The sequence below is a fragment of the Saccopteryx leptura genome, chromosome 5 (assembly GCF_036850995.1).
Source record: "Saccopteryx leptura isolate mSacLep1 chromosome 5, mSacLep1_pri_phased_curated, whole genome shotgun sequence".
NCBI lineage: Eukaryota > Metazoa > Chordata > Mammalia > Chiroptera > Emballonuridae > Saccopteryx > Saccopteryx leptura.
Window position 1 is genome coordinate 21,342,188 of NC_089507.1, and position 24,383 is coordinate 21,366,570.

The 24,383-nt window shown below is 36.7% G+C and overlaps 1 protein-coding gene and 1 pseudogene across 8 annotated transcripts in view; one reads left to right on the plus strand and one right to left on the minus strand.

The window, feature by feature from the left end:
* The window catches only part of PCDH7 (protocadherin 7), a 431,933-nt gene that overhangs the window by 21,044 nt on the left and 386,506 nt on the right, over positions 1-24,383 (plus strand). The gene's annotated exons all lie outside the window — the stretch shown is intronic.
* Positions 11,578-11,710, minus strand: LOC136407248 (U4 spliceosomal RNA; annotated as a pseudogene).

The window sequence follows — 24,383 nt, forward strand, 5'->3', positions numbered from 1 at the left end:
TTGCTCTGTCTTGTTTTCCCCCACTGAGCTGACTGAGTTGTATCCCCTGTCTCACAGGAAGTCAGATGTCAGTAAGTGCCACGCAGCCCGGGGATAACAATATTTTAAACACTGAATGTTTTTGACATTTTCAGATTCCGGCTGCCTTGAGAAAGCTATAAAGGACTAACAAATCTGGAATTTTCCCTATTATCAGAAAGCTCCCTATATTCCTTGATCGCATAACTAAAAATTAGTAAAAGCAAAAGTAGGACTGGAAGGTTGCTTAAAATGTGTCTTCACCAACTTATAGGATTCTAAATAAGAGGGATCTTCTGTAAGACTACTCAAGTTACATGTCCAAATGAGTGTTCTTCGTACCTTTATTTAATTAACCCTCGGTTACTGACTTAACCATTGTACTAGGAATAATCAGGAGCTCAACATCTTATGGAGGAGACAGCCCTGTAAAGCAGTGGTCCCCAACCTTTTTTGGGCCACAGACCGGTTTAATGTCAGAAAATATTTTCACGGACCAGCCTTTAGGGAGGGATGGATAAATGTATCATGTGACCGAGACAAGCATCAAGAGTGAGTCTTAGATGGATGTAACAGAGGGAATCTGGTAATTTTTTTAAAAATAAAACACCGTTCAGACTTAAGTATAAATAAAACGGAAATAATGTAAGTTATTTATTCTTTCTCTGCGGACTGGTGCCAAATGGCCCACGGACCAGTACCAGTCCACGGCCCGGGGGTTGGGGACCACTGCTGTAAAGGAAATAACTATAAAGTAAGATGAGAGGAGTTATAATGGGACTGTAAATTCCCTGGGAAAGGCTTTCTGATTCTTAGGAAAGTTGACAATTGACGAATGCCTCACCAGAAAATCTGGTGCAGCTTTCATTTCTTTTTCCTGCATCAGGTCTGCATTCATCTTGCAGCCTGGGCCGTAGGGTATTAACTATTCTTGGCGCTGATTTAGAATGCATTTTTTTCATACCCTATCTTTCTTCATATTTTAACAGGTCCTTTTTTTTTTTTTTTTTTTTTTTTTGCTTTTTATTCATTTCTAATGGATATTTTTCTTTGATTGTTAAAATTAGAACCAGTTAATGAGCAATTCAGTCAGCCTCACTGCTCTTTCACTTGTTCTATTATTTTTACCAAAAATTCAACTTACATAACTGTTCACTCTGAATTTTTCACACTTGGCTCCGAAGGACTTTTAGTAATTTTCTGATGTCAAACCTCCTTCAGAGAAGAACCCTTACTATCATTGAAGAGATCAAAAGAAAAAAGGCACACGCTACAAGGCCATTTCCAAAAGAGGAGCTATATAGATGCCTCAAATAAAAGCAACATTATTGGAATGTTTACAGCCTCTCAAGACAATATCTGTGAAAAATATGATAGTTTATCTGAGTCATAGGCTACATTTTCTTAAAAATAATCATGTAATATTGAATTTTTAGGCCTTGTATTTACTTTATTCATTGATCATCAGAAGAGTTACAGCCCTGGCACATCCCAAGAAAAATCATCATAATTTTTAAAATAATTCCTAATTATTTTTAGATACTTTTCATTTTTTTTTAGTGCTCTCCTTTTCATGGGAGCACCTGTCATGTGTTCTATAATCACTGGTACTTGTTATCAACTGGCTTTCAGGTAATCCTGCTTAAGTGACTGACTGATGACAGCTTTTACGGTGTCACCTCTCCAAGTTATATTTCTATTTATGGAGGAGTCTGGAAGAATGGAAAGCCCTGGCCTGGGGCTTCCTGATGAAGAGATTTATATGAGACATTATCCAGAGTTCAGAGGAAACATTTGGAGACAAAATCATGTTGGTTGACTTTTCTCTGAGCATTCTTGGTCCCTTGATCTCTTCAAGGTGTCACTTCACAATGGCATTCCTGACTTAGTGCTAATACCAGCCATTTAGAGTTACTGAGTCATTTAATTCATTATATATATTCTATATGTATATCTTTCCTTCTAGAGAGATGATTTTTTTAAAATCCTAGGATGATTTCAGTTTTAAGTGCCTCACTGCCATGAGATAACAGAGGTTGATAACCCTAACCTAGATGATTAAAAAAAAAATAGATTCAAAAGTTTATTTCCATTATTCCTGAAAGGTATTATTAAAAAGAAGCAATGAGAAGAAGAAACACATTTTTAAAATGCCCTTATGTAGCCTTATAGTTTTAGACCCCAAAATGAGGTTAATATTGAGAGAACAACCAGGTTGATTTTCTGGGAATCAGTTTCAGTTTTGAGACCCGTAACAGGAAGGGAGAGCCGAAGGGTAGATATTTTACAGCAGGTGTAACTTACCTGCCCTTAATATTTTGGCATCTCTGTTTGCTAGAGTTTTATGATGCCAACTTTTTATTCATCTGAGGCCTTATTTTCTCTATCTCTGCCAGTAATCTGCTGCACTTACTTTCTATGAAAACTTGCCGAATCTGTATTATTCTATCAGGGCCGTGGTTTGTGCTACTACAGCAGCTAGGGTACTCTATTGAGAGTATATGTGCACTAGTGAATGCTGGTGGTTTCATGCGGTACTATTACCAGCAACTATTCGTGGGAATTGGAGATTAACATAATGCAAAAACATTCCAGAAAACATCGGTTATTTCCACCATCTAAGTCTGGCAGATGGGAGACAGTAATTATTTTCCTTCCTTCCTTCCTTCCTTCCTTCCTTCCTTCCTTCCTTCCTTCCTTCCTTCCTTCCTTCTTTCCTTCTTTCCTTTTTCTTTCCCTCCTTCCTTCTTTTCTTCTCCTCCTTTCTTTTACAAGCTTTTAATTATGTAGAGTCTAGTAACTCATAAATAGATGTTCATTACAGTGGACTTTTACAAGGTTTAATAATCCAGGTCACTTTTTACTGTTGGTGTCATGGTGAAATATTTCATGAATCAGAATAGAGCAGTGTAATTAATCATCTGAATAAGATATATGATGTGTCTTAATACTTAAAGTATTTCAATGCATATTTGAGTATTCTCCATAATGGCAGTTTATATTATTTTTAAAAATATTTTTCATTGATTTAAGAGAGAGTGGAAGAGAGAGAGAGAAAGAAGCATCACCTCATTGTTCCACTTAGTTGTACACTCATTGGTCTCTTCTTGTATGTGCCCCAACTGAGAGTCAAACACACAACCTCAGTCCCTCAGGATAATGTTCTATTCACTGAATCACATTACAGGTCTTACTTTATGGGTTTTTTTTTTAAGGTCTTGGCTAAAACCATCTGTGCAATGATAAAATGTTGAATATGCTTTATATAGTTAATGTTGGGCTGCATCAAAAAAATAGTTTTAGAAGAAGACTTTATGTCCATAAGATGTTGGCTTACACGTCTAATCATAATAGTTCAGGTCTTTTCCAGGCCTGATTTTTGTCTTGTATTAGTTTCCTATTGTTCTTGTAATAAATTAACATGAACACAATGGCTTAAACAGCAAACATTTATTTCTTATTGCTCTGACGGTCCGAAGTCTGCAATGGGTCTCCTCAGGCAGTAAGCAGTGTGTTGGCAGGGTTGTGTTTCTCTTTTGAGGGTGAAAGGGAGACTCTGTCTTCTTCCTTTCCAGCTTGCAGAGGTTGCTACATTCTTTGGCTCCCAACCCTCTTTCAACTCCAAAGTCAACAATGGCTGATAGTCTTTTTCGTATCATATCCTTCCGACCCTTACAATTCTACCTCACTTTCACACATTTAAAGACACTGCGATTATACTTGGCCTACCTGGACACAATCCAGGAAAATCTCCTTAGTTCAGGGTCAGGTGATTTAAAACTTTTAATCCCATCTGCAGTTTTATTTTGCTTTTTTTGTAACATATACACAAATTTTAGGGTTAGGATGTGGACATCTTTGGAGGGCTATTATTCTGCTCAGTATAGGTCTGATAGGTAACCATTCCAAAAATTTGATAACCACATTTTTATAAGCCATAAAATATTATTTGGGCAGTCTCCAGTCTTTTGTGTGTGTTTTTTCTTGTGCAATCTCAAAGTTGTTGTAAACACCAAATAGATATTTTATTATTACCTATACTATATCTTACTTTTCCCTGAAAATAATTTATTTGTATTTAAATAAATTTAAGGATTAAAACAACTAAAGTGATTGATTTTTCTTTTCTGTAAGATGAAAAGTTTACATATATACATATGCATAAATTTATATAAAGATTTATAAATGTAGATAAATATTTAAAGATGTGCCCAGTAATATGATTATTAATTGAGTGATCTCACTCTTAACTTTAATAGGAGCGTGAGACTGGAGTAATTTTTACAAACTGTTTATTAAACTTATTAAGTGCCCATGATGTACAAATACTATGTTGTTTTCAGTAGGGTCTGACTGACTTTGTTCAACCGGAGGCAATGCTGGGTGAAACTAGCCTTGAGGTAGAGCAGATATTATTCCATTTTGGGGGTAACAGTGTCTGCTCTGTAGGGGTGTTGTGAGGGCAGCTCGAGATAATGAATACATGTGTAGATCTCGGGACATATAGGAACTTAACAAAAGATAGGTCTTTCTTCTCTTAGACTTTGCCTGACAGTGATGTGACCAGAGGGACAGCACAATGGCAGGATTCTCTCCAAGAGAGTAAGATGTAATTACATCTGGCATTGGTTATAATTCCCCTATCTCTAACTGCTATGGCATATGATTTGCCTGATTGCAAGAGTCCATAGTAATCATGACTGTACTAGTAGTTATGAACAGAGCAAAGAATATGTTTTGATTTAGAAAAGACTATTCAGTCATAGCTTACTCAAGTGCATTCAGTCTACTCTGATATATAGTTTCTTTAGAAAGAGTTTATCCAAGATAGTGTCCCCCTCCAAAAAGAAGAAGAAAAAAATGCTGACACTAGAGTAAAGATTCAGTTTCACTAATTATCATGAATCAGTGCTCCCTGAGATTCTAGTGGAGACATTTCTTGTTGCTTCTCTGGTTTCTGAACTTCTCACGGCATACTTAGGCTGATGTCAGTTAATTTCTTAAAGTCTGATAGCAGTTTGTGTCCCTGTATGAATAAGCAACTCTTAATAGGTCCAAATAGTCTGCAATAATTGTAGTGGCAGGCAGAAGAGAGGAAAGACAGAAGCAGTCTCTGATCACCTGTAATGTATTAAGTATCTTTCTTAATTTAACATAAAATGATTAAATACATGAGCACAACTGGAGTTATTTTATTTTCTATTGCAATCCTGGTGGACATGCTTATAGAAGAGGTTCAGAATAAATTGTCTTTTTAGAAGACTGCAATAGCCAATACAACATGCCTGTAACATAATTCTTCTAAGGGGAAAAAAGAGATAATAGATGACTAAATATATTATTCACACTTATTATACAGTAATGTTTCAGTCAGCAATGGACCACATAAATGACAGTGTTCCCATAAAATTATAATGAAGCTGAAAAATTTCTATTTCTTAGTGACATAGTAGTTGTCTTAACATCGGAGCACAAGACATTTTGTATTTATGGTGGTGCTGGTGTAAACAAACCTGTTGAAGTTCCAGTCATATGAAAGTATAACACATAAAATCATGTACAGTATATCATACCTGACCTTAATTACAAATGGCTATGTTAATGGTTTATGTATATATTTACTATATGATATAGCTTTTATCATTATACTTGCAAAGAACAGAGTGTGCTGTAAGCCAGTATGTCATGTTATGCCAATAACAACCTCATACATCTCTTGTGCTGTGTCTCTTGATTGCATCATTGTCTCATGTGCTTGATTTAATCTCATATTGTTGTGCTCATCTTGGCTCCTAAGCACACAAACTTACTAATATTACCAGTAAGAAGCTACATCCAGTGATTGACCTAGAAATGAAATAAGAAGTAACTAAGGACTGCTAATGTGGAATACCCATGGTGGCTATTGCTCACCAGGCAGGTATGTTCCACTCCACTGTAGCCACAATGTTGAAAGCCGAGAACAAAGTGACGGAATCACTTAAAGCATCTGCATCATTCAAGACAAAGAGACTAGCAAAAATTTGACAATGGCCCACATCAGACATGGAGAAGCACAACCTTTACAATACCATGACAATTACAGCCTACACCAACAATTTGTTTGCATAATTCATGGAAGAAGTAAGTCTAGACTCAAATACAATGTTGAATTGACTGCTAGCTGTAGGTGGTTTAAATGACTCAGGAATCATTATTCATTTCGTAACTGAAAGTGAGTGGTGAGTCTATGAGTGCTGATGCTAAAGAAACTGAAGAATTTTTGGAAACCATATGAGCTGATTGTGGAAGAAAATTACTTGCAGAGCAAATATTGAATGTGAACAAAACTTTCCTATTCTGGAAATGGACTTTCATTTCTAAGGAAGTCAAGTCAGTGCCAGGGTTCAAAGCTTTTAAGGACAGGAAAACAGTCTTGCTTAGGGGGCAGTCTTGCAAGCTACAAATTGAAACCCTTCATGATGGCACTGTGAGAACCCTAGGGCCTCCAAACATATCATTAAGCACACATGCCTGTGTGCCACAGGAGAAATAAGAAGTCATGGATGACCCAGCTCCTCTTCCAATGTTCTCTTCTGAAATTGCTTTGCCAAGAAAATGGAGAAGTACTATTTGGAGAGTAACACACATTTAAAATTTTTGCTTATTGGTGATAATACTTTGGATATCCACCTTTTAATGGTGATTTTCATCCCGAAGGTAAAATGCTGCCTTTCTCTCTAAACACCACTTCTTTGATTGAGGCCAAAGATCTAGGAGATACAGCAGCTTTTAAGGCCTATAATCCAAAGGGGCTCTTTGCTCAGGCTGCTATTGCAACTGAGGAAGACACAGGTGCAATTCTGGAAAGATTGCAATATCTAAGATTTCATCAAGAATCTCACCTGGGCTTTGGGAGATATAGCCAAGGAGTGTAATGAATGAAGTCTGGAAGAGGACACTTTATCTGCTTGTCCATGCCTTCAAAAGAGTTTCCAAGGATGAGGAGGTTGAAAAAGTCAACAAGGCTGTGACTGAGATGACAAACAACTTTAACTTGTATCTGGATGAAGGTGACATTGAGAACCCAGAAATGGCTTCCGAGGAACTGAGTAATGAAACATTGTTGGAACTGGAACTGGAATGCGTAGCTGAAGAGGAAGGGGCAGAGAAAAGAAAACTGTAGAAGAAAGAGAAGAACTCCCAAGAAACTTCATAAAGAAGAGTTCAGCAGAAGCTTTTGCAGAACTCCATAAGCTACTTTAAAAGTGTGAAAAAAGCAAGGACCGTAACACAGATAAGTTTTTATTAATAAAGAGTAATGTTCATGGTGTATTGCGTACTTACAAGTAAATCTGTGATAAAAATAAAAAAAAAAAACAATCACCATAGACAAATACAAAAATATTTTGTATTTGCACACCACATTAAATTAGATTATGGCTTGGATAGACAGATGTCTGAAACTACTGATGCCTCTTTAAGTGGGACCTCAGGTCCTTGGAGAGTATTTGAGAAGAAGGCATTGTTACCATAGAGATGACAGCTTCTTGCATGTTATTGCTCCAAGACCTTTTAGTGGGACAAGATGTGGAGGCAGAAACCAATAGTATTGATGACCCTAACCCTGTGTGGGCCTAGGCCCAGTGGTCGGCAAACTCATGAGTCAACAGAGCCAAATATCAACAGTACAACAATTGAAATTTCTTTTGAGAGCCAAATTTTTTAAACTTAAAACTATAAGGTAGGTCCATTCCTTATCGAAGTAGCGCCTGCACGTGGTATTTTGTGGAAGAGCCACACTCAAGGGGCCAAAGAGCCGCATGTGGCTCGTGAGCCGCGGTTTGCTGACCAGGGGCCTAAGCTAATGTGTGTGTTTGTGTTTTAGTTTTTAACAAAAAAGTTTAAAAAGTAGAAATAATAAGACATGTTTTAAAAATAGGAAAAAAGAAGCTTATAAAATAAAGATTATAAAAATGAATAAATATTTTTGTGCCGCTGTACAATGTGTGTGCTATAAAAAGTGTTATTACAGAAGATTAAAAGTTGAAAGAGTAAATGTTTGTAAAGTAAAAATTACAGTAAACTAAGGTTAATTTATTATTGAAGAAAGAAAACTACTTTCTATAACTGTGGGGGAGTGAGTGCACAGTGTTTGTGAAGTCCACAGCAGTGGAGAGCAGTGTCCTCGGCCTTCACACTCACCCACTGCCCACCAAGCCACTCCCACCCTGCAGCCCCGGTGACATCAGTTCCTTGGACAGGTGTGCCGCTTCTTACTTCGATACTTCGTTCCTACTATACTTTTGTCTATTATTTTATTTTATTTTATTTTATTTTATTTTATTTTATTTTATTTTATTTACAGAGGCAGAGAGTGAGTCAAAGACAGGGATAGATAGGGACGGACAGACAGGAACGGAGAGAGATGAGAAGCATCAATCATCAGTTTTTCACTGCAACACCATAGTTGTTCATTTATTGCTTTCTCATCTGTGCCTTGACCATGGGCCTTCAGCAGATCGAGTAACCCCTTGCTCAAGCCAGCGACCTTGGGTCCAAGCTGGTGAGCTTTGCTCAAACCAGATGAGCCTGCGCTCAAGCTGGCGACCTCAGGGTCTCGAACCTGGGTCCTCTGCATACCAGTTCGATGCTCTATCCGCGGCGCCACCGCCTGGTCAGACTGTATGTTTTGATTCACTAATACTTATCATTGTTTTACAATTGCCTACAGTATGTATTACAGTAATATGCTGTATAGGTGGGTAGGAGCAAACGGCTACACCATATACCGTAGGTGTGTAGTAGGTTAGACCATCTGGGTTTGTGGAAACACACTCTGATGTTTGTACATTGGAATCCCCTAATGACACATTTCTCAGAAAGTACCCTGTATCCCCATGTAAATAAAATAAAATAAAATAAAATAAAAGACAAAAGTATGCCTGACTGTAATGTCCCGAGAACTCCATTATAACTTTTTTTATTTCATATGAAACTCAGTAATGCTGATATTGAAACATTGGCAGTTAGAAAAATAGTAAAATAAGAGAGTAAACTTCCCATTTTCAATAAATGTTTATAAGACCAGTATGAAATTAGATTATGGCTTGGATATAAAAACTTCTGTACATAAATAATCCTATTGCTCTGTAAGATTTTTAAGTTCAGATTTATTAGCTACTATATTTATGGATTTTATTTTTTCATCTGTTAAAATAAATATTCTGATAAAATCGATGTATAGAATTATAGAGTTTAATTAAGATTAAATAGGGGAAATTAATCTATAAATTATCAGTTGTTATGCAAAGTGTATTTATATCTATTGGGTAAATGCCAAGATGCAGTAAAACTTCCTAAAGAGCACAGGGCAGCTCCTGACATATAGAAATATGGTGCCAAAATGTCAACAATGTCAAGGTACAGAGGCTTTGCCCTATGATGAGTAACAGCCACTCTGTTCCTGTCTTAGGGTACAGACAGCAGAGAGAGAGAGAGAGAGAGAGAGAGAAAGAGAGAGAGAGAGAGAAAGAGAGAGAGAGAGAAGTTAATAGAATAAAAAATGGGAAGCATTGGAAAGGGCTGCCCAAAGTGAGTCTGTAAGCTAGGAGTCAGGGAATAAATACTCTGACCTTTTTCTTCTCTTTATTTTTAGTCTGGGCCAGGAATTCCCATTGGACAAACTGAGCTTTAAGCCAGAGAGACAGAAATCTATAGAAATGTAATCTATATTGGTCAAGCCCTTGGTATAGAACATGGTCATAATAGGTAAGAATGACAGTGAACAGAGCAGGTGTGTGTGTGCCGGTGTTGGGGGGTGGTGAGGAATAGAAAATATTCAAACCCAACCATAAGTCACTGTTCAAATTAGTATTCAACTCCATGAGTCCACATGGAAATAATGTCTGTGAATCTGCTCGTTTTTATACAAAAGGAAAAGTCAACCCCGAGTAATAGTTTGAAGAGAAGAAAAGTCAGAAATACATCCGAATTAATTTTTCTTCAGAGATATTTTGTACTTGCACACCACATTAAACCATGATAAGCATCTGCTTTTCTCTCTTTGTACTACATGCTTTTATCTATGTGTGTTCATTTATTAATTTACTAAGTTACTAAGAGTGTGTTGCATGACAGGTACTGTTCCAAGTACAGAAGATACAAAAAAAATGATATGAAATGGTTCCCTTTTTGGAAACAACTTTGGGTATAGTAGGAAAGATGGCCATAAAAGCCAAGCACTGAGACACTTGGCATGTTTATGTACAAGTTAGTATGGAAGAGAGACACTCATTTTATCTGGGACGTAGAAAGACCTTGCCGAATAGGTGACCTTGACAGCCTTCCTGGACAAGAAGGTGCTTTCTGGACGGCGAAGCAGGAAGAGTTGGTGCAAGACTTAGAGGTGTCCTTGGAGATGCCGTGGGAACAGTGAATAATAAAATAAGGGCAGAGTTTTCATTTCTAAGGATTTGGTGTGACATCTTAAGATATTAGAACTATAACATCAAAGTAATCGAGAATCATTGGATGTATGGGTAATGCTAGGGCAAAGTGATTTAACTTTTTAAAAATTTCCAACTTCTATACCATTGTGTGGTATGAGCCATTCATAATTTTGTCTTTACATTAAAACATTTTAAAATCATTTCTTAAAATGAATGCTGTGCTGATTCAATTATTTCTGAATGAGATCCACTGAGTGAAGATTTTACTGAGGAATTTTGATATTCATAAGTGATCATATTTAATGAATGGCCTTTGCTTGGCTATTCTGATTAGAGTGCTCGGGAGTCAAATATATCAGAAATATTTTGAGAATGAGAGTCCCTCATCTGTGTCTGACCTATAAACATTCTTTAAAAACTCACGCATATACTGGGAAATATTTTCTATATTATCATCTTTTAGAAAGTTGTGAAATAGTTATAGCAGGGGGACAGATTTAAAGAAAGCTGGCTAACTATATAACTGAAACTCAAGTTTTATATTATGTGGATAGTCCTCTATTGGACATTATTTAAATATGAATACGTCAATATTTTGCTTGGTCTCTGCAAAATGTTTGAATCAATGTGTCCCCCTCAGAACTAAGCACTATGCTGTGTAGGTGTTTAATAATAATATTTTTGAATTGACCTAACCTTCACCATGACAATTAGACTTTGAAGGAGTTTCTGTTCAGTCAAACGTTTTTGTAGTACTATATACATTCCCCCCACTCCCCACGGGATATTTACTCGTATAGCTCTCATTTGTCCTAATGGATATTTGGAGACTAAAATGAAGAGAAATATTTTTGCCATGTAATTTCCTTTCTACCCACTTCCATTTTAAAAATGTGATTTTTTTTTCTTATTTTCAAATATGAAACCTGTGGCCATAAGGTTTTTGAAGGTAGAATATGTTTTGTTCTCTAATTCATACTAGAGATGAAATTGAAGTGATTGTCTTTGAGAAAAAAGTTTGTCTAGGTACTTTCTCCTCTTCTACTCTTCACCAGCTACTTTTTTTTTGTACTGGTTGGCTTTCCTAGCCTGATACAGCAGGACCACCAGTTTCTCCAACACACTTGCAAACCAAGAGACAGATGCCAAGAGTGAGGGGGTAGCAGCAACTACCTGCTCTTAGTCTTAGTTTTGTTTTCAATGAGCAATAATCGCGCCTCGGATAAACCTCATTGGCTACGATACTGCCACTGCGCAAAGCTTCTTAGTCTTAGTTTTGAACTTGAAGCTTAAACGAAAATTGAACTGTAATTGAGTAGTTAGCCCCAACACTTCCATTTCTCAAAATAGATGTTGAAAGCTACCTATTGATGTGAACGTGAAGAATGTTAAAAATACAAGTAAATATTAGATGTACACCCTTCTTTTGCTGCTGACACTTTTCATACCTTCCTGTGTCACTGCCTTTCAGTAAAGGGTAGAATGTTGGTGAATCTTGGTGGCTATTGAAGCTGGTGACTGAACTTTGATCCAGCTGTTAACACAACCAGTCTCTTGTCTTCCTCTTACCTTTCAGGGTCTTGTTGTGGGGTGAAAAAAATGTTTGGAGACAAATGGGACAAATTTTGGAAATAAAAGTGTTTGCCCCACATACACTTGCTCTTTAAGTAGATGGTAACTCATTTTTCAAGGGGTAAATAAATGACATGTTCCAGTAAACCAATTAAAAATATTAAGCCTCAGAATGGGAGCATTTGAACTCGGTGTCATGGATTTTGGGAAGCTGTGAAAGGAATAAGAAGGATGTAGATTCCAGGAATCTCTGCCTTAACTATGTTAATGAAAGTGGAAGAGTTTTCAGCTGGCTGGTGCAGAAGATAAAATACCATAAATGTCAGCATCTTGCCTAGGAGACACTTTAAGTCATTATAAACAATTATGGACGCTATAAAAGACGAGGTCAGAGTGTTTCTCTTAAGTCTACCCTACAGATTCTTTTTATTGCGTGCACTCATCTCATTTCCCTTCAACTGTCTCTCACTGTAAAGAGAGAGAGATAACCTTTCCCATTGTCTCTTTTATTGATAAGGAAACAAAATGAAAGTTCCTCAGTGTCTGTGATATGAGAACAGTGTATTTTTCCGAGTGGTAACATGGCAGAATTGGCAAGAATCCTATAGGATGTATATTTTTACATGAACCAGACATGTTGCTAAGTTGCTGTGTGAAGGTACATACATGGTAGGGAAAGTTGAGGCATTTGGTCAGCCAGGCCCTGAAGACAGGGGAGGCTAGCAGCACAACACCATGAAAGGTATTATGTGCCATGTGGCCTACGGATTTTGGGCACAGGGGTCTCAGTTTGAGTGTGAGCTGGGCTTCCATAGCGATCAGTCTTTTAGGCTCTGTAGAGAACAAATTGATTCTTCTATCCTTCAGCAAATATTTCTTAAACACCTACAGTCTTTGGGGATATGTTCCTGTTCTCATGTGCTTACATTCTAATTTGGAATGAAAGCATCAAAATGATTACTTATGTGATGTACCCTCTTCCACGTAATCCCTGTAAGGCCAGGAGCCACCATTGTGGCCATTCACATGCAGGTTCACATTGGATTCAGACAGTCGGTAAAGAAACAATGGAGCCAAAAACTGGTGGGCCACCATCTTTAATCCTAGCTTGCACCCGCGGCAAGTAAAAACCCACACTGGGCTCAAAAACCCACTCACATACAGTGGTCACAAAGCTACTGATTTATCCGAGTTTCCTAGAATCAAAGTTTTATAGCTCACCAGTCTTATTCACCTCTGTTTCCCATCTCCTTCCTTCTCCCTGCACAAACTGGTTCCTCACTCAGCACTCCACCATCTTGGCTGCTTCTCCTTGCCTCCTTCACGTGGCCTCTCTATGCTCTCTTCTCTGCTCTTTCCTCTAATGCTAATCTCAGGAACTGAGAGAGCAAGCTCGCAGTCTGCCCCCATTTTATAGTGCAGAAATCAAAACCTTTAATCCAATATACAAATAAGGAAGTCTCTGATACAAAGTCACTTATCTGAGGCATAATGGGATTCCTCCTGAGAGTGCACCACCCTACATCAAAAAAGGTGGTAAAGGCTTTGTCCTAAAACCAAGCCCCAGGCTACAATGATCCTACCTGCCCACAGCCCGCCCCAACACACATTCATATCACCTGGGCGACGGGCTTCCATATGGGCAACACTGTCTTTAACAAAGTGAGCATAATACATTTTATCTGCCCAACATCCCCCACAATGAAGTAGTAGTGTCAGACCTTTTTTTATTTCATTGCACGTATAAAGAATTGTGTTGGAAAAGATAAACATTATATCTGTAATTTGAAATAAGGTCTGAATTCTTTTTGACTATTATGACATATACTGGTGATATCTTTATTTGTATCTAACAGTGCTACTGATAATAGAAACTGCCAAACCTAACAGCACTGTATGCTACATTTTTACAGGAGACATTGAATCTCTATATACAGGTATGTTACATTGGAGTCAGGTTGAGCTGTTCGTGTTAAAGTTAGATCTTCTCAAAGCAGTTAGCCCTTTCTTACCTACTTGGAGCCCTGAGATTTGCTGCAAACACTGGGTAGTTATTCTGTGGAGGGAGGGAGAAGGAGGAGAAGGGATTACTATTAGCCACTCCCATGCATGACTCATTAGAACATGTCCTGAAATATGCTTAGGTCTCTATCTGGCAAGCAGCAGAGCATTCCCTGAGTCATTTATCAAGCTAAAAGGAAGGAAGTTGTCATACTTAGCAGCTCCAGTGATGTGAGCAGAAATGTATCACTTTATTATTTTCCCTTTCTTCTGCAGAAAACATGCTATATTGATTTATTTTAGATTGTTTAGGGTCTAGGGTGTTTCGTGCTTACTAAAGTTATGAATTAAAGATCCTAAATTGTAAGATGTTAATGGCAATGAAATTCACACACCCAATGCAGGAGATATTAGTTAGGAACAATAAATCTTGTCAAGCTCAAGGTACTTTTATTTCTGTAAAGACTAGGAAGGTCACAATTTAATACTATTCAGGAAAGTATGTAAGACATTTAAAGGGATTCATCATTTTTCATATGATATACAAATACCCTTTAAAAAGATTTCACTACTTTATTTCTGATTTGGTATTTAAATATTTTAAGTCAACCCTTAAGAAACTAAATGAACTTTTTGTACATTATCTAATTTCATGATTTAACAAGTAGATGGATGGTCAATATTTCTGATGAGCCATAATTTTTTGGTGGTGTCCAGATGGCTGCAGCAATTTTATTTATAACAGACTTTAAGGAAATCCACATTGACAGAGAATCTATTAAAGACCAGACACTGTGCCCGGTGGTGTTTAGGCTGAGCAGGTAATTTCATTCTTATGGTACTGATGGGTATTATTTTTATGCCAACTTTCTCAGGTGAGAAAGCTGAGGCTTAAGGTTTAATAGCTTACCCAAAATGGTATAGTTAATAAGGAGTAGATCTGAGCTGGATCTCAGACCTCTGTGACTTCACAGTTTCTTCTCTCTGTTTTAAAGATTAGTCACCTGTCTCATCTAGTATTTCACAGCATTTGTGTTCTTCGGTGCTGGTAATTGGAAAATAAAGTTCCAATGTGTTTGATCTTAGAAATGTAAACAAGCCAAGTATTTTAAATTGAAGATCCTCTCCACTTTGTCATATAGAAATATATATATATATGTTTATATATTGATATATGTATAAATATTCATATATATTAAGTAATATTTATTTTTTAAAATTTTGTCACTGCTCTTCCCATCTGTTGGTGGTGGCCAGAGGTGATGACATAATTTTCATTGTCTCAGTGATGTTTTATATCTAGAGAAGTTTGCTCATGAAAGCTTCTTCTTAGACCCTGAAAGCTGTCTCACTTTCCTGCTGCCTCCTCACTGCTCCTCATGGAAAAGAAGGGAAGACCTCTAGCTCTGAGCCCTCAGAAACAATTTTGCTCTCCTAAGTTATTTTATCCACACACATTTAAATGGGTGACATGAGAGAACTTTGGGACATGCGCAGTAGGACCAGAGATGGAGCACACAGGGGGAGGAGTTTCGCCTGGGAAAAGGATCAGAGGGAGAGCCTAGCACAAGCCCACAAATGATTGGGAAAGAGATGAGTTTGAGTGTGTTCGGTTTTTCCCAAGCCCACAGTAATGTAATCAAAGCCCAACAAAGGCCCATTTTGGCAGCAAGCATCCATTTACTAATTGTTTGCATATCCATTTGTTCACACGCCCTCTCCCATAGCAGCATGGGGGCCTAGCAGCCCCACAGGCCCAAGCATGGCCCTGGGTACGTTGCCGGCCAGACAGTAGCCAGGAACAGAGACCAACCTAGCCAGTGGACTAAGTTTTCACATGGACTGAACTGGACAATGCCCTGCCAATGCCAGACGAATGGCACAAAATTTCTGGATCCTGGTGCTTCTGTGTTTGATGAAGACAAGGCTAGACTTCTTCTGCAGTGGGATGGATGGAGATGAGACACCTGGAAACTGGGGGCATCTTTTATTTCTACTGCAGTAATTTTTACCACTACACCTCGGCCTCCCCTGTGGGGGTCACTGAAATGCTTTTCCCTTGACTCAGTGGAAGAGCCCTATTTCCACCAGCAACAATGCTACCCCTATATTTCTTCTTTAATATTAAATCATGGCTCATTCTCTATCTGTCTTATATTCAGGCTCTCTTCTTTGTTCTTTTTCTTCAACTTATAAATATAACCAGATATCCAACATCTTAAAAAGTTCCAACTTTTTCATAGCCCTCCATTAAGAAAATGGAGGCTTTAACTCACTCTATGCCTTTCTTCATCTCCCTTTCAGCTATCAGCTCACTACTTTCTGGTTCATGTCTTAACCGGCTTCTACAGCTATTCTTGCCGTCACCTCTGACTGAGAGGTTTGGAGCTTTCAGGGTGGCTGGACCTGACACTTATAAAGCTCCACCTGCAGAACTGGCAGTAATGGCTGTCTCTATATACTGAATATACCCCTTCATCTCTGAACATTTCCCCATCTTTTTCACCATCTTGGTGGTGTATCCCCAAAGCTCTCATGGATCATTTCATGCCTTATTTTAGTAGTCACCACTTACCAGAAGAGCTGTTCCAAATGCCGGTGAGCTCCTGTACTTCCCTGTCTCTCAAGTCTCAATGCAATGCTTATGTGCTAAATTGAGCTCATTATCTCCCATTTGCCAGAATATCACCTGTGCTCCTTTTCCTTTTGTTTTTTTGGCTTCTATCCACAGACATCTTCCTTTCCCACTCTTTACTACAAAAAAAGTAAACCTTCCTTTCTAGATCACCCAGGCTGCTCTTATACGTAGCATCCCATAGGATAAAGGCTGATGAGCCCAGCAAAAATATTCAGAGTAAATTAATTCATCCACCTGTGTTTCTAGATTTAGTTTCCAAGTACTCTCTGCTGTAGCCACACTAAACTATTTGCTCAGTGGAACTTTCCTTTTATCAGCTACATGTCATTGTACATTCTTTTTCCTCTGTCTGAAATGTCCTGTGATTTTTTTCTCATTTCTCAGAAACACTTATATTTCATGACTCAGGGACTCAACTCAAATGTCCCTTTGATGCATTGTTTTCCCTGTCTACCAAGATAAATGAGTTTTTCTTCTTCTTTTGGTCTTTATTCAACATACACTAATCACTTGCATTGCAATTACTTTTTTACATGCTTATGCCTGCAATCATGTGACCCCAGAAAAAAAAGGATTATCTTTTTTTGAATTATTTTTTTGAATTATTGAATACCCAATGTCCTGTACCTAGTAGGCACTCGTTCAAAACTTGTAGAATGGTTTGAGTTATCAAATGAATGAATGTAAACAACAGACTTTCATGGAATATGTATTTAACATGCTCCATGCCAGGCAGTGTTCAAGGCACTGGGATATGCAAAGAACAGCACTGATGAACATCACTGCTACCACATGGCACTCCTATGCTGCTATAGGAATGCGGTTCATTAATCAGATACAAATGAGTAAAGCATAAAACTAAATAGTGGCAAGTGTTATGAAAAAAAAATGCAGGAAAGAAGAGAAAATGATGCAGAAACAATAGATGAGAAATACCAGGAGGCAATGAGTGCTACAATTTCAAGTATCATTGTCAATGAAGGACTTGAAAAGGAGGTGATACTTGAGAAACACCAAAAGTAGAGAAGGAAGGGAGAGATCTTCTCCTTTTCCAGGCAGAGAGAAGATCTAAAGTAAGGGAAGAAACTATCATAGGATAATTGAGGTTGAAATAGTAGCAGAGACCAGACTGGTGGGAAACGGGGAGTAGGGAGAGGGAAGTATTAGAGAACTTCAGAGATGACCAGAAGCTTGGTTGTACAGGGCTTTTACTCTGATATAGGAAGCCATTAGGAGGCCAGCAGACAAGGGTAATACTTTATAAAATTTACAACATTTATCTTACAGTGCCATTATGAACAGGTACCTCTGGTAAATTTGTGACATTAGCTTTGGAAATTGCACGGAAGGCTTTTGATACTACGGTTCATTTTTCTGCACATGTGTCTGAGGCAGCGAGCATTCACAAAGATCAAAACATGACAGTTGTGTGAACAGTAAAGGGCAGACAGGAAAAATGCACCTGTCTGCATCAGCGGACAGGAAGATAGGAAAAAGGGCTGGGAGCGAATGTCATTGCACTGGCTGACTAAACAAGTGTGGATTGGTTGTTTCCCTTTTATATGCTGTTTAACTGGCAAAGAGAATGTGCTATATAAGAAGGAAGTTACAGGTGTAGCTATTCTAATTAAATAGGTGTGTTTCTAAGAAGCTCTGACACATTCAGATAGATAACTTTTTTTTCTGTGCTGCTTTCTTGTTTTATTTCTCTGGGAGAAGCTTTTGAGATGATCATATCAAGGATTTCAGCATTCTTGGTTATGGATAGGTACAGAAATCATTCTGTTTATTCTCTGGTCTGATTCTGTGTTGCAAATTTATAATTATTTTGGGGTCACACACTTTTATGGTAAAATAGGGGATTTAGAGTTTCTTAGAATTGGTTGGGTCAGCTTTTAAGAAATTCTGAAAGTAAAGGTTCTTTGAAAGACAAAAGAAATCCAATTAAACAGCCAAGTTTATACTAATCTCTGTTCTGCAGAGATAAAGTTCCTGTCATCTAGGAAGAATAAAAAATGGAGCTTGTTCTTATATCAGAGGTTTCTTTATGTGAAGATTAAAAAAAATTATAAATAGTTTTCTTTATCTTAGTTATTTTATTGAACTACAAATAAATACATTAAATACACCCTACCTGTGGTGATGCAGTGGATAAAGCATAGACCTGAAATGCTGCGGTCACCGGTTCAAAACCCTGGGCTTGCTTGGTCAAAGCACATATGAGAGTTGATGCTTCCTGCTCCTCCCCTCTTCTCTCTCTCTCTCTCTCTTTCTCTCTCTTCTCTTCAAAAGAAATAAACAAAATCTTTCAAAAATTACTTAAACTATATAGTATATATACTATATACACGTAGTATATTTATATAGTATATAGATATAGTATATCTATATAAACACACAAACACAATTTATTTAACTAATGCTAGAGATAAACATTTAGTTCTTTTTTTACACTATACTTATTCCTTGCACAATTAAATAAAATACAATTTCTTTCTAGCATGAAAATCTTAGACATACATGTTCAAAGGATACTATATCATATTTATGTATCAATCCTTTATGCCACCCAGAATTAACCTCTCAGAATTGGAATAAGCATTTTTGGTATGGGGTACTTGAAATGACTGGACTTAAAAACCATGTATTCAATGAAAAGAAAAGAAAAAGAGAAGAGAAGAGAGAAGAAAAGGACAATTATGTATTATGAAACCATAAAATCTTTACATGAGTGTTTTTTAAAGCAATTTTATATGGCTTAATATAAAATTAGTGGGTATTTTTCTCTGAGAAAATAGGGAACATTATAACCAATAATACATAAAGGCCATGTACTCATGATTATTTGTTATCTTAAATATATATATATGTACATGAATGAGTGAATGAGTAAACTGGGCTAATGTGTAATATAACTGCAAGAGCTCAGCTTTTCAAGGGCAAGACTCTTAGCATAACAGCATATATTCAAAGAAGGTTTTTTTTGGTCAAAAGTTATTTACTCTTCCCTTTTCTTGCTTCTTGAGCTCATGATATGAATGTCTTCATTTATTTTAGCTCTAACTTGGTGATTAAAGAAAAAGAATTCCATTTGCTTTTAATATAGCTTCAATTTGAAGATCATTGCAGCTATTAAATTAAAATAGTTTACCCCTCGAGGACTTTCAAAGACCAAAGAAAATATTATGTTAAATGGAAAACATTAGTCTTCTATTATTACTGTGTTGGACTAGATTGCATTAGATTTTCAGATGAAGGCAGAGAGAGCTTTGAAAATGTATAGCCAGTTGTAGAATGTGAAATTAAAGTAAACACAAAATCAAACAAACATGTTATTTCTCTCAGTCATTAATAGCAGAATCAATTTACTGGATCTGTATTTATCTGTCATTAGAACAAATCTCCATACAATCAGGTTTCAAACTTGATTACTTACCTTAACGGAGAAGAGCCTAGATAAATGGCAAACAGCAATTTAAATAAATTATATTTGGCCTAAAATGGGTATACAGTGTTATTGTTAAATCTTTATTTTCTAATCCTGAGCATACAATGACTTGTCAATGAGTAAGATTTCTTGGAAACGTACTTTACAAGGAAAGTCAAACTGGAGTTAAAATTTTTTTTCTGGATAATTCACCATGTTGCTCACTCATATGTAGACAACTCACTGTAAATTATTTTGATTATCAATGGCTCTCTTAAATTGTTCATATAAAATCAGCTGCCTGTATAAAAGATGAACATGAAGGCTTAGAAAACTTCTCTTAATGTTAGGTGACATTCATTACCAAGTCAGTAAATTTCAGTATTACATCAAGTACAGCTGTTACCTCATGGGTATAGCTGTCTAGTCAGAAGCAGGAAATATAATCCCAGAGTGCTCTGTTAGCCTGGGATTTCAGTATCAGTTTTGTTTTTGATCCCAGTATTTCTCAAATCCCTTTTCATTAATGATGAAATAGGGTCTCAATATCATAAGCTGCTATTTGGAAAGGGAAAAGGGAAGATTATGCTACTCACATCCTAGTCATTTGGTATTAGAGTTTCTTCTTGCTTTACTTGCATTTTCACAAATTTACACATTTTTGAACATTAACTCACTGTAACCTTTACTATTTGGAACAAAAAGGAAACAGAAACAAGCAAAAAGAATACTAAATAACTACACAAAGGTGCTAGCAGATGTATTTGGGAAACCTCACAGAATTCACCTCTGTCAAAGTCCTCACCCAGGGTTGTCTTTTTCTTATTTAATCCATGATTGTACCAATGATGCCTATCTATTTTCCACTCTTAACTTGATTAAAGCAACCAAACAGAATCCAAATGAATAGGTGCTAGTAATACATATATATATTCTGGTAACAGCAGTAAGTAATACTTAGATGTAAGAAAAATGTATGTCTCTAAGCAAGAATCTTTACCTGAGTCCGTAAAGTTACACATAGTTCATGGACGGCAGATGACATTTTTAACCTAACATGTTTATCTCTGCAACAATGCCCAATCAATCTATGACTACAAAGTTCTCAAAGATATTAAAGTAAATGTCACTGCTAAATCTGTATATGACATTGAAAGAAAGAAAGTGTGAGAATGAAATGTGTTAACCTTAAAACACTGGCCTGCGGTTCCACAAACCTTTATGGTAAGGGAAGAGCACATTCCTAATTCTACTTAAATGCACACAGTTGACCTGTTTGAATGGTTGGTCTTTTATCAGTATTTTTGCATATATATGATCTGCTTGGAGAATTTCTTTTGTAGTTTAAAAGAGGGCATGTAAGGGAAAGAGGAGTAGGTCTATAAGCATGTAGAATGCATTCGGGTACCTGAGTCCAAGTAAGGAAAGAAAAGTGGCATCTGTGTATTAAAGTGTCTCGTTTCCTGCATGTTGTCCCTGAAAACTGCCTGAAATCATCAAGTCACAGTATTGGATAACCAACTTGAAAAATCCTTCTACCTTGATATCTAGTCCTATTTTGCCACCTCAAATCTAAGAGCAAAAAATCCTCTGGTGGCTTTAAATAGACAATGATCATATATCCTTCTAATCTGTAATAGAAGCTATAAGTTGTTTTCAGTGTGACTTCAGTGTTGTACTTCTCTATCATTATTAACATGCTGTATTTTTCTTTTTGCATTTTTTTTTGTTTGGCTATTTTGTTTTGTTTATATCTGGAACATATCTTTAGGCCCTGATAACTTCTGGTGATATCAGGTGACTTTAGACCTTCCCATTCATCGTTCTGATTTTTTTATTTTGCACTTTCACATGTTTCTGTTGTACTTCCAGTTGAGACATTAAAGTGTAGAGATACTCCGTGGACAAAGGGAATCAATTTTTATTTTCACAACCGCATTTTCTAGATTTAACAACTGTCGAATCTAAAGATCTAATTAAAATGTCTAAGATGCCAAAGGGGAAAGTTAAGTTTAAATGTGCATGTATGCACATGTATTTCATTTGCAAATTCTAAGTAATTTTTAAACCCTTTACTGTGTGCACCTGTGGGTGTGAGGTATAGAGGTGAGTAGAGAGTGGGGTGTTTTAATAGTTGGAAGAGTTGAAGATGGACTCAAAGGCTTTGAGTCAATAATGACTTCCGATATTCAAGTGGATTAATTAAGATTGCTTCTCCCACCTGCTGTTAATGGTTTACTAGAAGGCAGTCCATCCTATTAAGACAATGCGTCACTCAAAAAGGTGGCTTAATTATCTAAACTGCATATTTATAATTGGGAGGGATTGGGAGGAGCCAAACTCTCTTGAGACAGAGAAGGGAGCCAAATGACGCCAGTTAAGAGACACCAGTGGGCTCGCAAAAGACGTCACAGGAAAGAGTGGCTGGGGACTTGGTACCAGGGGGATCTTTCCATTTACGTTTGAAATAAAGAGAAACTGATTCTCATGAAAAGGCCCCTTTAATTGTAAAATGTTACTGTGTTATAAGTTAAATAGATCTAGTATTACAACTCTTAGAAATTTGAGAGAATGTTTCTATATAATTGTAAAATAGGCAACTGAAATTCAGGCTTTGGTTACTAATTTTGTTTGTTGGTTTTTTTCACTTACAAAGCGATTTGATTTAACAAGACTGTGATTTGCTAAATGACAACAATGCTTAATTTGAAATTTTAATTTTTATGATAACTGCATTAATGTATAGAGAGGAAGTACATTTTCCACGTAACTGAGGTACCAATATATTTACAAATATTATATAATAATACATTATTTATAAAAGTTCTGTATTATATAAAATCTCAAACATAGAGGATGTATGCAAAGTGTAAAACAATGGCCCATTTATATAAGAAAAAGCAAGATGAAAATCTCTTCTGTATTAATAATATTTTTGATAAAAAATTACCAAAGAAAAGATTTTTCTGGAATATTATGTCATATTTATTTGTCTTATAATTATTGCCATTTTTATCACACTCTCTTCAAATTACAATAGTTGGAAATTAATGCAATTTTATTTCAATTACAAATAGGTGCATAAAATGTGCTATTATCAAAAAGATTTCAAAAGATGAATTTACAAATGGGAAAGAAATATGAATACATGTTTAATAATCTCAAATGTTCAGTTAAATTATTTTTCAGAGTTGAGTCGGTTTGACCTATAATATATCGTTATTGGCATAAACCTACATTTGATGCATTTTTGTAGTACCATATCAAGTTTAAAACTAGTAGTGGGCTGTAAATAATTTAGCCGGTATGAATTCCCATAGTGATAGCATGTGGCCACTGAAACCTTATTATATTTGTAGTAGCTTTTCTCTGAACAGCTAAACCCAGCATGGTTTTACATTTAATGGTACAATAGCAAGGTATGGATTTGTTAAAAGGGAAGATAAAATATATTTTCTGAGTGTGGGGTGTTTGTTCACAATGTTGTCAGGTAAGAGATAGTCTGCAGTCATCCACTTTCAACTGTGATCTAATCGGAAACACAAGAGCTAAATAAGAACGTGGGTGATTAGCCCTTCGTTAGTAGGAACCCCTAGGGAAAGCTTCAATGCTGCAGGAAGTGATGCTAATGATTTATCAAGTGGTAAGCTTGCCTCTGAGAAAACACTGAACGGGCAACTTCACAGCACCAGGAAGTGTCTATTAGATATTCCGGCCAATTTGAGACCTTAAGCCAGCAGAAGTCTAAGGTACATTTTTAAAAGGGGAAGAGATAGTAACAAGACCTGTGCCTGTTTGTTCATAAAAACTCAGACTGATGGAAATCTCCCTTTCACTGGGGCCTCGAATCTTTAGCAGCTCTGCCAGCAATCAGGAAACCCTCAGTCTCCCAGAGGTACTGAGTGAAAAGGGCTTTTAGAATTTAAGATTAAACAGCACAACCAGATCTTACTAGTAAGGCAGAATTTGGTATTTATTTTGCATCTTAGAACATGGAACCTGACACTTGAGAGAATTAAACTTCTCAAAAAAAAAAAATCTTCTTATTGTCCCTCGACTGCAATAAACATCAACAGAAAGGAAACTTCAAGCCCTGTTGCAGCAAAACCATGAGAGCAACTAGCACATTTCCAGTTTGGGGAGCTCTCCTCTCATTGTCCCATGTTAGACTTTGATCAGCTGGAAATGATACCCACTTCTGCTTCATGGGAGAAGGCTGTTTAGTAATCTTTTTTTTTTTTTTTAATTTTTATTTTTTTTTACAGAGACAGAGAGTGAGTCAGAGAGAGGGATAAAC